This window comes from Colobus angolensis, unplaced genomic scaffold, assembly GCF_000951035.1.
Source record: "Colobus angolensis palliatus isolate OR3802 unplaced genomic scaffold, Cang.pa_1.0 Scaffold2, whole genome shotgun sequence".
Taxonomy (NCBI): domain Eukaryota; kingdom Metazoa; phylum Chordata; class Mammalia; order Primates; family Cercopithecidae; genus Colobus; species Colobus angolensis.
This window is the reverse complement of record NW_012115154.1, coordinates 765,977-779,448: the sequence shown is the minus strand read 5'-3', so window position 1 is coordinate 779,448 and position 13,472 is coordinate 765,977. Positions and strand designations below refer to the sequence as shown.

Genomic DNA, 13,472 nt, shown 5'->3' with positions numbered 1-13,472 from the left:
TTTTTTGAGACAGGGTCTCACTCTGTCACTCAGGCTGGAGTACAGTGGCATGATCATAGCTCACTGCAGCCTTGATCTCCTGGGCTTCAGTGATCCTCCTGTCTCAGCCTCCTGAGTAGTTGGAACTACAGGTGCAGTAGCTAGCAGTGTGATGCTGGTTCTTTAAGAGAGAATCATTAAGAAATCGACTTCATGTTCAGTTATCCCAAGGTGTCAGTGATCAAGTAATTACCTGTTGGCTTTACCTCAGGGGAGACATGTGTGCACACTCTCCCCCATGAACCCCAGAGGTGGCAGGAGTGTGAAATTCTGACTCCTGAATATCTGCAATAGCTCCAAGTAGTGGCAGGTGGCTCTTCTGGAAAATGGCACCTAGAGCTTCTTTCTCAATTGGACCTTTTGTCCCTAAGGAGGATAGTCATCACTTTGCCTCATTTTTTTTTTTTTAATCTCAATGCACTTTGATATAATGGAGTATCTTTTATGCTATAAAAACTTTCCTTCCCTTTGAAATCTTTGGTCTCACTAGTCCCAGTTGCATCTTAATATTCAAGAAAGGCAGCTGTGTTTTCCTTTAAGCAAATATAATTGTTGGGGGAAGGCATCTCTGCTTATCCCATGGACAAATACATTATGGGTAATGCCAAAAAAGAAAAAAGCTTGGGACCCCAGGAAAATTACGTAAATCTTTTCAACTCTTTATAAAGCGGAGGAGTGCTGCCCTTTTCTTTAGAGCTGGCAGCTGTGGAGGCTACGGCCCAGCACGTGGACAGAGAAATCGCCATCTTTCTTTCAGTTCCCAGGTAAAGACAGAGAAGACAGAGATGCCCTTTGTGTCTCTTGTCTGTTTTTCAGGCAGCCACATTTGTCATAGTTGAACCTACTTCCATTTTGATATTCCAGGTTTTTTTTCAGGCTTTTATATTCCATTTATTGAATTCTGGCAAGATTTGGCCATTCTCGGATATTCTTTATCTAGGGAAATCCTTTGTGCAAATGTGGGAGGCAATCCTCTCAAGCAATAGAATGAAAAAATACCAGCAGAAGCATGCATTAGTTATCACTGGGAGCAGAATATGGCCCTGGCCCAAGCAGGTTGCATCTAATAGCCTCTTGTTGCCTGGAAGGCTTCTGGTTCCTGGAATTGCTTGGAGTGTACAGGCAAGCCCCTGCCATAAAGAAGGAAACGCAGCAGCAGCTGGGGAGAATCACATTTGGCCCACAATGGCAGTAAGATGGTGCCTGGGAAGCCTGCTCTCAGATTTGGGGGGAGCCAAATTATGAAGTTTGGATGTGAGATGGTGTCATTAAGGGCTTTCTGGAGAGATCATGCAATTAACTATGAAGCCAAATGAGCCAGTATGTTAATATATGGCGAAGGTACTCCTAAAATGCTCATGAAGGCAATCTAGTGATTGTCATAAAAGTTTCTTTTAAACAGAAACTTTTTGAAAGGGTAAATGCTAAATCTAAACCTCAAATCACCTTTAAAAACAGACATAGCTGAGATCAAGGCTCAAACATTAATAGAGGCAAACTCTTTTACTCCAGAAAGTGAAGAAAGAGACTGCTAAGCCCAGATGATTTTTCCTGGCTTTGCTTCCCTTTTAGAGGATGTGGATTGAGCCAGAAAGGGGCATTATCTGGTCTCTATTATTTTCGAACACTGTGGATTTTGTATGGCAAGGTGCTTATTGGAAGAGAGCCAGGCTTCTCGTGAATTTCAGTCTGACAAAATGCCCAGCCTGAACTACAGGACCATAAGAAAGTGCCAAATCAAGAAAGTCCAACCCAATGCTAAAGATAGAATACTAGGGAAAAGTTTAGTGCAAGGGAAGGCAAATAAATTTTGTTTGAGGCACCAACTCCATTGATCGTGGTAGCTCCCTGCAGTATTTCCTTGAAAAGGATTCGGAGGCTATGACAGACTTAGCCTAAAAGAATGTCAAGATTGATTAGTGATGTCTGTCGCTGGCTTAAGCATTGAAAGAGTTGGCATTTTTCCTTTGTATTTGCTACTTCTGCTTTAAAAGCATATATAAAAATGTGTTCACCCCTTGATTGACAGTGCCTAAACCAGAAATAGGAAGGATCTGGTTGGGGTAGGGAAAAGAAAGGAGGAAGAGAGAGAAGGAAAAAAGAAGGACAAAAGCCTAAAGGAATGTATAGTGCAATTTTCATATCTTTTCTCTGTTCTCTTTTCACCTTTTTTCCTACCAGCAGGTTTGGTGAAATGAAATATCACAAAACAGGACTCTTTATATTTTGTTACCTCTTGTCCCAGTATGGCTCCTAGTAGGAGAACTCGTTACTTCTCCCTCATTTCAGGCAACCTGAGCACCAGTGAAACTGTGACTGGCATTTGCAGGTACCTAAAAGGTAATCAGAGTAAGAACAACTGGTAAAATGTCCTTTATGTGCAGTCATTCCTGCTGTTTCCTTTGTAATGAATAAGAGAATATATTAAGATTCCATTTTGCTTAGCATTTGTAATATATGCAAACATATTAACCTTTGGAACATTTTTGAAATAGTCTCCTGGGCAAAGACCTTAGTTTATAAGCAGGGAAATAAGACTTCAGTCAGATGGCCTCACTCCTAAATATTGGAAGGAGGAAATGCTCCATCTGTTAAACAGTTTTTTCCGTCTAAATGTTGGCACTTATAACCAATATTGGAGATCTAAAAGTGGCCGGATTTGATGGTGTCTGATAAAAATTAATATTATAATTGATTTGCCATCACGTTGAAATCCTTTGATAAAAAGCTTTCATTCCTTTATTTCATTATACAGTATGTGATTGTGATAAAAATTATCTCATTACTCTATTCAATTTAGATAACAAAACCAGTTATTCAAACCTTAAACTAAAGTTATCATCCTGAGCAGTACTTAAGTGTTTCTCTTTCTGGGTCTTCAGTCCTAGCTCAGATTTGAGTTGCTGGCCATAATCCTCCTATTTGACAGCTGACATTAAGTTAGGCCAACAAGTCTAAAATTTCAGTTTCATGGTCTGCTGTATAGCCACAGCCATTACATACCTCTAGTACCATGATATGATATATGATATGATGTATGATCTAATGTGCCAAAACTCCAGATTTTATAGGCTTTTCACATAATCATTTAGTCATGTGCAATGAACTTCTGAATGGTAATCAATCCACACATACAATGATTTTATGATGTGTAAGGCTTCAGGTTCTTACTCATCCTTCTTTACAAAGGCCACTCACTCAGGCACAGGAAGACCTTTAATTTTATCTGGGTTTTCTTTGCATTCAGCCATGGTGCATATATAGAAAGGAGAATCCTCCTAGTTCATCCTCTTCCCCATTCCTGCTTATGAGTTGGCTACAAGGCCATTACAGGCAGTGCTGTCATTACCTGTGCATTTAAGACCATTTGAAAATGAAATCATCATTAGTACTTTCACATTTCTCCCTATTATTTCTAAATGTCCTTTGGTGGTTAAAGCTTTTGGGGGTGTGGGGTAGGGGAAGGCACAGACCTCACAGCATGATTAAACTGAAATGTTACCCAGCGTTTTAATAACACCAGCATGTCTAGGCCTCCTCCAGAAGACCGCCTGCTTGGCATCACAAAATAACATTTGTGACCCTAAGGATACAGAAACACACGAAAAGAGGCTGGAAACCAGTTTCTGGCCTGTTTGAATACTGGTTTAACAGTAATAGAACTTTAACTGTGTGGATTTATTCTTGAAACATCCAACTTGTTTTAGGCAAGATTTTGCTACTATTAAGGCAAATTAAAGCAGTTTGCCATCAATTCTGTTGAGTTCCCCTCACTGCTTAGTCACAAGTAGCAGCCCTGCCACCAGCAGTGGGCAAATCTATGCCAAGTGTAATTACTTCAAATACAGTTCCATTTATTCATAGGGAGGACTGTTGCTCCCTGTGAGCACGTATTTGGGGAAAGAAAAGATATGTAGGTTTATGTTCATTAAGTACCCCATGCTAGAGGTGTGGTTTTTAACATGAGTACAGCTTTTTAATCCCTTCATAAAAAACACATGCAGCAGCCCTCCTCTTTTTCCACCACCTGAACACTTTGTGGTCACCTTCAAGTTTCGTGAGCAGTTACCAACTCTCAGACGTATTGTATTCTAAAACTTGGTTTTTAAGTTGGCTGTTTGAAAATAGCAGCTCATTTTTCTTTGGAAAGAAGATGATAACTAATGCTTAGGTTCTCAGAATAACCTGCAGAAATATATTAACAATTAATATGTATTAATAATAATAACAGCTACCATTGATTACAGGCTTACTCAGTGCCAGACATTGTGTGGAGAGCTTAAACGTTATCTTACTAATCTTCACAACAATGTTAAACAGTAGAAACTGAGGAAAAAGTTGCATCTCAGAGAGATCAAGAAACTTGCTCAAGCTTCCATTGCAAGTAAGAGGTAGACCCCAGTTTTGGATATGCATATTTTAGATGCTAGATCCTGTGTTTTTAACCATCACAGTAAATGGCTAAAACATAATTAATGACTGTATTCTAGAACTTAAGTATTTATTGGGGAATTGGTTCTCAATTCCAGTTGGGATGTTAAGAACATGTGTAGTTTGACCACTCTTCCTCACAGGTCTGCCTTGTTCCCCCACATATACACTGACTAATAGAGTGCTGATAAGAAGTGGAGAAGGTACCCCAGGGGCTTCTCAGGGGGAAAGGTTTGAGCAGCTGATGGTGTTTGGCAGATGTAAAAGGCACTGGGAATACTGCCCTTTTGGAGCTTCTGGTCTAATGGAAGAAATAACTGATCATCCAAATAACTTGACAATGGCAGTTGTGAAAAGTGCTGTCAAATGCTATGAGAGCATGTCCCATGGAAATCGACTGTGAGGCATTGGAGACAACCTCTTAAGGCTGATATAAAGGCTAAAATACTAGGCATTGAGGGAAGGGCAGCAGGGCCAATGCTTGTTAAGACCCTGAGGAAGTTGCTGAGCTCCTTTGGAGTTCTGAAGGGAGACCTATTGTGGGAAAGCGTCATAGAGAGAGATGGAAGCAGGAGTTACATCTTGTTAGGACCTAGTAGGTCATAATCACTATTTTGGATGTATCCCAAGAGAGGTAGGAAATCTTGAAGGGTTAGAGTTGTAACCTAGAAGTTGTGAGACCAGATTTGTAGTTTAAAAAGGGGCACTCTGGCTGTTGTTTTTTTGATAATGAATTGTGGTAGAGAAGAGAGTTAGAGACCAAAAACGGAAACAGAGGGACTACATGGGAGACTACTGAAATAGTTCAGGCAAGTGGTTATGGTGGCTTGGACTAAGATAATGGCAATGGAAATACAGAGTGGTCCATTCCAGGCCAGGCATGGTGACTTATGCCTGTCATCCCAGCACTTTGGGAGGCTGAGGTGGACAGATCACTTGAGGTCAAGAGTTTGAGACCAGCCTGGCCAACATGGTGAAACCCCATCTCTACTGAAAATACAAAAATCAGCTGGGCTTGGTGGCAGACACCTGTAATCCCAGCCACTGGGGAGGCTGAGGCAGGAGAATCAGCTTGAACTCGGGAGGCAGAGGTTGCAGTGAGCTGAGATTGCACCACTGCACTCCAACCTGGGCTACAGCAAGACTCCATCTCAAAAAAAAGAAAGAAAAGAAAAAAGGAAGTGGTCAGTTCTAGATGTATTAGAATTTAGACAAGACTAGGTGACAGAATGGATATTGGGAATGAAAGGGGGAAAGGGGGAGGTATCAAGGACAACTTCCTGATCTTGGAGGGTCTATTTACTGAGATGGGGAAGAAAAAAATAAATTGGGGGTAGAGGAGGGAATTAGTTCAGTTTTAAACATGTGGTACCTGTAATGCCTTCCACGTAAATAGCAGTAGTCAGTCACCTATAAGAAGGCTGGGCTGGAGATACAAATTAGATAGCGACCAGCACACAGATGGTATTTAAAGCCATGAGAATGGTTGAGGTGTCTATGGAGAAAGGAGAGAGAGAAGAGCAGAGAAACCTCCAGGACCATCACCCCAAGGAACTCCAACATTGAGGGATTAGTTAGAAGACAGTGAGCCAGACAGCCAGGAGGAAAAACAGGAGAGTGTAGTATTATGGAAGCTCAAGAAACTCTTTTCAAGAAAGGGACAATTTACTGGAACAAGTCTGTGCTGATCGGGTCCTGTAAGATGTCTACTAAAAATCACTGGATTTGGCCACTTAGAGGCCTGTGATTTTAGCAGGAGCAGTTCTATCCAACAGGTGAATGAAAGCCACTTTGGCATGGATAGAGAAGAATGGATGGAAGGTAAAGAAGTAGAGGCAGAAATTGAAAGGGTATTTGCTAGAGCTGTGCTTCCAAAAACATGGTAGCCACTAGCCACTTATGACCACTTAAATTTATTAAAATTAAGTAAAATTTAACATGCTTTTCCTTTGTTCCACTAGTCATATTTCAGGTGCTAAGTTACCACCGGTGGTGTGACCACCATGTTGGACAGTGTAGATTTAGTACATTTCCATCGCTGCAGAAAGTTCTGTTGGATGGCACTGTTCTAGAGAATGCCGGAATGCAGGTGAGAACCATCTCAAGAGAGAAAATCCCACTAGAAGGCAAGGGTGGAGGAAGGTAAGAATTGGATCCATGCATAGGGATTGCCTTTCTTTTGATGAGAAAGACACTCTTCCTCCAAAGTAACAATGAAAAAGGAGAAGATGGGTGCCGATCCAGATCTTATGTTGGGAAGATGAGGGAGTTATCTTTTGGTTTATTTTTATCTCAATGAAACAACAGGCCAGCACATTAGCCAAGGATGGAAAGGGAAAAGAACCAGGTGAGATTTTTGAGGAGGTTGGAGATGGCATGAATAATCCTAGTAATAGGGGGAGAGTGAGTTTACCAAAGAAGAGCCATAACATTGTGGCAGGATTTAATGTCTGTGAATTTATAGTGATTCTAGTTTCCCTAGTTTTGTGATTTTTCTCCAGAAACACTCAACTGGAGACTAGTATTAAGGGGCTTTCATAAGGCAGCCATTCTTAGATTGGGCTGTGTGTAATGGCATGTATTAATACTGCTGAATTGGAACCCTTAGGGAGATGTAAAACTAATGGAGCTCAGCATGGTGAATCCAATGCAGACATGAATTGAGAAATGCATTATTTGGTAGTATAGTAATATATCAATATCCCTTTACGTAGAAATCATTGAGATTCCACCTCTGAAATACTCATGTATGAGACTCATAATCATTTGGAGAATCTGTGTGGTAGATTGTTGTTTTCTGTACTTCATAGTTGGTCTTGTTCATTTTAGTCTCAGCAGCAGACTAGAATGTTAAGCCAATTTGCTAAATCTTGCCTGTCCTCTGTAAAATGCTTAAATCCATTTATGTAATATAAAGGGATATGTTGGAATTTAGTGCCTTCTTATGGCATCAGTACTGAATACTTTAATCAGAGCAAAAAAAGAAACATGTTAGAATTTTCAAATTACAGAGTTATCGTGTGGATGTTTCACAGAGGCACGTGCCGTTCAGTGTGCTTATACACCCGTATAAACTTCTCACATTTATTAGCTATAAAATACCTTGAAGGTATATTTTCTTCTAGTTTTTATATTTAATTTATGGAGTATTAAGTAGGAAAATATTACAACTACTTGAATGCATGATGCACTTATTTTCTAAGAATTAGTAAATAGTGTTATCGTGTGTGATTAGTTGTGTTTAATGCTAGAGGTGAGATATTACGAATTAGCAACTCACCTTCTAAGTTCTTTTCCTTACCAGTTACCTTAAACATGTCCATTTCCCAAATACAGAGAGACCATTTGTCATTTCCAGGGACTTTCAGGAGATTAAAAGGTTAACACTGATAGTGCTCTGATTTCAAGAATGCAAGGCACTATGCACAAAATTCGTATGTTGTTTGAGCATTGTTTTTAAAGCCTCTATGTTCAAACCTTTTGAAATGAATTTAGTTCCTATGGAAACTTATCGCTGCTGGAGATAGTGCCCTTATCCAAAAGAAGAAAATAAAATCAATTCAGAGCATGATTTTATAATTGTATAACATAGCTTGGGAATGGACATTAGGAATACGTGCAGTTGTGCTCTTCGGCTGTTACACTGGTTCATATTAGATTGTGTTTGAAAACAACCTTGCAAATGTCACCATCTGTCCTTCACTTTGAGGCCAGAATAGGTAAAGAGTGGTTTAAGCAGAAGTTTCAGTGGGTACTCTTTCGTACAACACCACAGGTAGTACCTTGTGAGGAGGCAGGGGATATGATAAATATTTTGGAAGTAAAATTAGCATTGGTAGGTGGAGGAGAGGGAGAAGGAAGAATGCTGGTTGAACTCCTGGGAAAGGCTGGCATTTTGCAGGCTATTCATTCACTAGAATTCATGTTGATGAACGTGAAAAGGAGGCAGGTGAGGCAGATGGACTGCTTGAAAGTTGTAGTAATAGTAGTGTATGCTTGAAGTGATAACTTAGCCTGTGGTAAGGATATGGAAAACTGAGGTAGGGTTAAAAGTGAAAGAGGTATTTTAAAACAAGAACTAACAATCTCAGTGACTTCTTGAAAGTAAAGAATCAGCCAGGTGCTGTGGCTTATGCCACATCCTAGTACTTTAGGAGGCCAAGAATGGCGGATCACTTGAGCCTAGAAGTTTGAGACCAGCCTTGGCAACATGGCGAAACCCCATCTCAGCTAAAAAAAAGTCACAAAAATTAGCCAAGTGTGGTGGTACACACCTGTAGTCCCAGCTACTCAGGAGGCTGAGGTGGGAGGATCACCTGAGCTCAGGAGGTCGAGGCTACAGTGAACTGTAATCACAGCACTATACTCCAGCCTGGGTGATACAGCGAGATCCTGTCTCAAGAAAACTAATAATTTAAAAACAGGAAAATGAATAAAGAACAACAAAAGAACCAAAAATTGATGTATGATGATGAGCTAACAATATTGCTATTGGTGAAAAGTAGGAGGAAAATCTTGTTTGGATAAGAAAACTAATAACAAATTGACCATATCCAGTTGATACTTAGTGTAGAGAGTCTTAGAAGGAATCTAAGAGGATCATCAGATGTAGTCGCTGGCTTCAGATGGCTGAGATTACTGATTGTATATTTTATAGAAAAACTGAAGACTAAAGAAACCTAAGATCACACAGCTACCAACTAGTAAAGAGACTCGAAATCCAGTTCAGTCACACACAGAGTCGTAGGAGTACTAAAAGAAAGAAAAATACTTTCACAAGGAACTGTAGAAGAGGAGTAGGGACAAATATCTGAGCTTTGGGAATTACTTATAAATAAAAGAGGAAAGCAGGTGGGGAGAGAGCAATTAAAAAGACCGAGAAGGGGCCAACTTACAATTTCATGAATAGAGAAAGCTTCTAAGCTTTCCAGATGCTCGTGTTACACCTCACACCCAATGGCTTGCCCCATGACTTCAATAATGCGTTGGTTTCTCTGTCTCTTTTCTCACAAGGTTACTGAGATACTAAATCAGAAGGGTTTGTGCCAAACTTGTGCTGAAGGCTGATAATGTAGGGGGCATTATGAATTGTTTCCCAGTTTACATTTTGGTCTTTGTGTAGAGTTTGCATGTGGGATTTCATCTCTGTCATCTTTAAGTTTTCAATCAGTTTTCTATTTAGTGCCACAAAACCTGCAGAAATGGCATCACCATTAGGAATTGTGGTGTCCAGGCATCTAGGGGGAAAAGCGAACTTTATTACAGCAATTTCTCAGGGGATACAATATATATAAATAAAATATCATTGCATTTTTTTGAATGTTATTTCTTGATAAGCAGTATATGCACATGATAGAAAATGTAAATATTATATGCAGAAGTCAATCTCCTTCATAACTCTTTGGCCACCTATCCAACTCTCCTCCTTGGAAGCAACTGCTATTTCCAATTGTGTATTTTTTCAGATATATTTTATAATCATTTCTCAGCCTTTTGGCTAAAATCAAGTGTAGATATTTATGTCAAGTATATATATGTATTTTATGTATATGTCAGCATATACATGGTATATGATTTTAAATTAAACTTGTGAAATCATGAGCTCGTGCAGAATAAGTAATCATTGCTGTCCAACATCCATAAACTCTTATTCCATTTTCCATTAACCATTCATTTTACTGCACGTCTGTTTCGGAGGACAAGAAAGAACTTGGGCTAGAAGTACTGGACACTCAGTGTACGTGTGAGGTGAAGCCCATCAGTAAATACATAAATATATTCCTGCCTTAGATTTGTTTACCTTATATGTAAAATGATATGCTGTGGTGGAAAGTACAGCCTGGGGGGCAGAGAGGAGCCTGGAGCATCCCTTGCCAGTGTTGAACATCTCCCATCATGGGGTCCCCTACACCTGCTCAGGTACCACTGCAGGGCCAGGCAGCGGGGCCTCCCCCAAGTTGGTATGCTGTCTCTGCTGTTCTGTGTCCAGCTCCTTTAGGAGAACCTTCTACTCGTGTACTGCTTTCTTCTCATGCGTGGGCTTACTCACTAGAATTCCTCTTGCTGTCAGAGCACTGACCCAGCTGGTGAGGTTTCCTACCCAGCAATCCATTTCCTTCCACTCCTCCCCATGTCACCAGTGTTATTTTGTAATGTTCTTCACTGTGGACACCCTTCTTTAGCTAAGAAATCGAAGTGTTATTCCTTAACCACACCAGGTCTGCAAGGACCATGCCCTCCTTTCTGCCTGCCCTTCTTTGTCTTTCTCTAAAAGAATTTAAAACTCGCCCCAACACCTTCCCTGACATCCTAACTTTTAAGCACATTTTTACTGGTTCTTCTACTTGATGGGAATGTCATGGTCTGCTTGCAGAATGTGTCCTTGATGAAAGTGTTTTGGCTCTGTAATTTGTATGTAAATCTCCATGTGAATCTTTAAAAAAAAGAAAAAAGTCTGTTAGAGATGTCACTGCCTCCAGCTCTAGCCTTTTCTCTCTTCTTTTGCTGCCTTTCCTTCATTTACTTGTCTGTCTAGAATGCCTTTCTATCCCATCTCTAATTGCCTAAGCCCTTTCCATTCTTGAAGACCCTACTGAAATTCCATTATCTCATCTAAAACTTTTCCTAGTCATCTCCAGACAGATGTAATCCTTCCCTTTTGTATTTTACTATTGGCAGATGTGTCCCTTTAAAGCAGCTCTTATGGGCTAGATAGGTCTGCCTGATTCAGTCTCTTTGTCATGTCCCAAGGTGCCTAGTATCTCACAGGTACTCTAAAGGATACTGAATTGACCTCATCCTGCTGCCTCCATTTCTTCTTCACTGCCCACTTTCTTCTTTACCTATTTCTGCCTTGCTTCTGCCTCACGCACTGTGCTCAGATTCTTTCTCCAGTTTGCTACGGAGCACATTCCATGGCCGTTTATCAGTCTTCCTTCTTTTTGACTGTCTTCTCTGTCATGAAACTCTGGTCTACCCAGCCTTGTGATGCTGTGTTACACCAGTTCTCTCCACGGTCCGTTCCCATACTGCTCCATCTTCCTTCCCTGTCACCCCCAGGTGTGGACTGTTCGCCAAGCCTCTGTTGTCCTTCCTTCCCTTTGCCTCTACACTCCCCACCACATCTTGCAGGGGATTTCGACACTGCAGCTGTAGCCCTGCCCATGCTTTAGATCGTGATGAGGAGGTGTCATTTCCACTTGAACTTCCTGTCATTACTTGAGCATGTTTATTCTTTAAATCCCCAAGGCCTAAGCCATCCTGTTATTCTCTCAGTCCTTCCTCTTCTTTACCTCCATGTCCTCTCAGTTACCACATCATTCCATCCTTTCTTTCCAGTGCCTCCATTCTTGCTGGATCATTCTCTTCATCAGCTTGTTTCATCTTTATAGCTGGGTGCTGCTTCACTGACCTCCCTGACATGTAGTTCCACTTCCATCCATCTGATTTATTTTTACATTGGATCCAGCTTCCCAAGATGGTACCTTTATAACTTCACCCTCTCATTTAGAAAGGCCAGTGACTTTTCATCACCTGCAGGATAGACTCTAGGTATGCTGTCTCTTCTTGGCAGACTCTCCATATCCCAGCCCCTCCCTCCTCAGCACTACCCCACTCTTCCAACCCTCTACTACCACCTGAGTCCCCTGAATATACCAGACTCGATTGAGCCTGGACCTCAGCTCACCTAGATCCTCTCAAACGCCCTCTGACTCTTACAGTCCTTCACTCTGTGGGCTTTTTTAAAATCCCTTCTCCTCTCTTCCTTGGAAACCCCCCAGACTACCCCTTCCCCCATACTATCCACCCACAATAGAATGGTTATGCCCTCAGAACAGCTGTAGCATATACTGCCTGTACTGTTTCCTTGACACTTTGGTTGCCTTGTGTTACTTGTGACCTTTATGAGTGTATGTGTTTCTCCCCCAGCAAATTTTAAAGTTTCTTGGGGGAGTATTTAGTATTCTCTCCCCTCCACTTTGTTCCTGCCCATCCTTGACTGCCCCCTTCCTAGTCTCTACACAGTGGCACAGCTCTGATGTCCATGTGACATTCTTTCGGCATGCCTTGCAGCACTGCGTCCAAGGAAGTTTGGCAGCGTGGCCTTTTGGCCCCATTTTGGGATTTCCCTCTTCCAGTGGCAGTGCCTAAGCATTCCCCTCTTCAAGTTACTGATAGTGATGGAAAACAGACAAAAGGCTTGACTCTACCCCTCCTCCCACTGCTGCTTCTGCTGCTCTTCATTTTTAGCACTCTGACACTGAAAGGGCAAATCAGTATGGATAATTTTTTTCTTCACTTGTCCCTAAAATAAATACATTTGCAATTCTTTCAGTTAAGGGAGCCAGACACATTCTTTCCCGTGTGTATCTGGTATTTGGATCTTGCTTTTAAAGTGTAGTGGGAAAAAGCGTATCACGTAAAGTAATGCAACACGCTCTCCACAGACTTAAATTTTGGTCTTAACCTAGTTTTTTAGAATGTGTCACAGTCCTCATTGAGATATGTGACAGTTTTGAAATTTTTAAAATTAAACTGTTCTTGACTTCTCTTGGTATTAAAAGCACTCTCTTAAATTTGATCACAACAGGGAAGAGGTAGGGGTACTGGAATGTATTTTTATGCATGGACGACTCAAATGGAATTTCACCAAACTTTGCACCACCCAAGTCACCCCTCAGCTGAGAAGGAACATATAAAATTCATCCCAAAGGGCAATTCTTTTGAAAAATTATAAGCACCTAAAAATAGAAGCTTCACATGCATGCGTGCCCACTTTTATTTCTGCACAGAAAGCTTCCTGCATGCTACTCAACAGCAAGAGTCTGTGATTCTAAGCGATTCTACTAGATTGAGGAAAGTGATATAAGAAGGCCCATGAAGTAAATATTTCTCCAAATAGGAAAGGATTGTTTCTGGGAGGGTATGTTTGATGTTCCCTTCAATTTTCTCATTAAGTCTTAGGTTGATTCTTAGTATCCTTTGTCAGAAAAACCTTGTAG

The 13,472-nt window shown here is 40.9% G+C and overlaps 1 protein-coding gene across 6 annotated transcripts in view; it reads left to right on the top strand.

Annotated features, from left to right (window-relative positions):
• CHCHD3 (coiled-coil-helix-coiled-coil-helix domain containing 3) overlaps positions 1 to 13,472 on the top strand; it is a 298,333-nt gene that overhangs the window by 266,110 nt on the left and 18,751 nt on the right. Inside the window, exons 8-9 of one of the 6 annotated variants that reach the window (XR_001001671.1) lie at positions 2,224 to 2,379; positions 4,287 to 4,423. The exons of the other annotated variants lie outside the window; for them this stretch is intronic. The gene's annotated coding sequence lies outside the window, so the exon portion shown is untranslated. The remainder of the gene's footprint in view (positions 1 to 2,223; positions 2,380 to 4,286; positions 4,424 to 13,472) is intronic. 6 annotated transcript variants of the gene reach the window in all.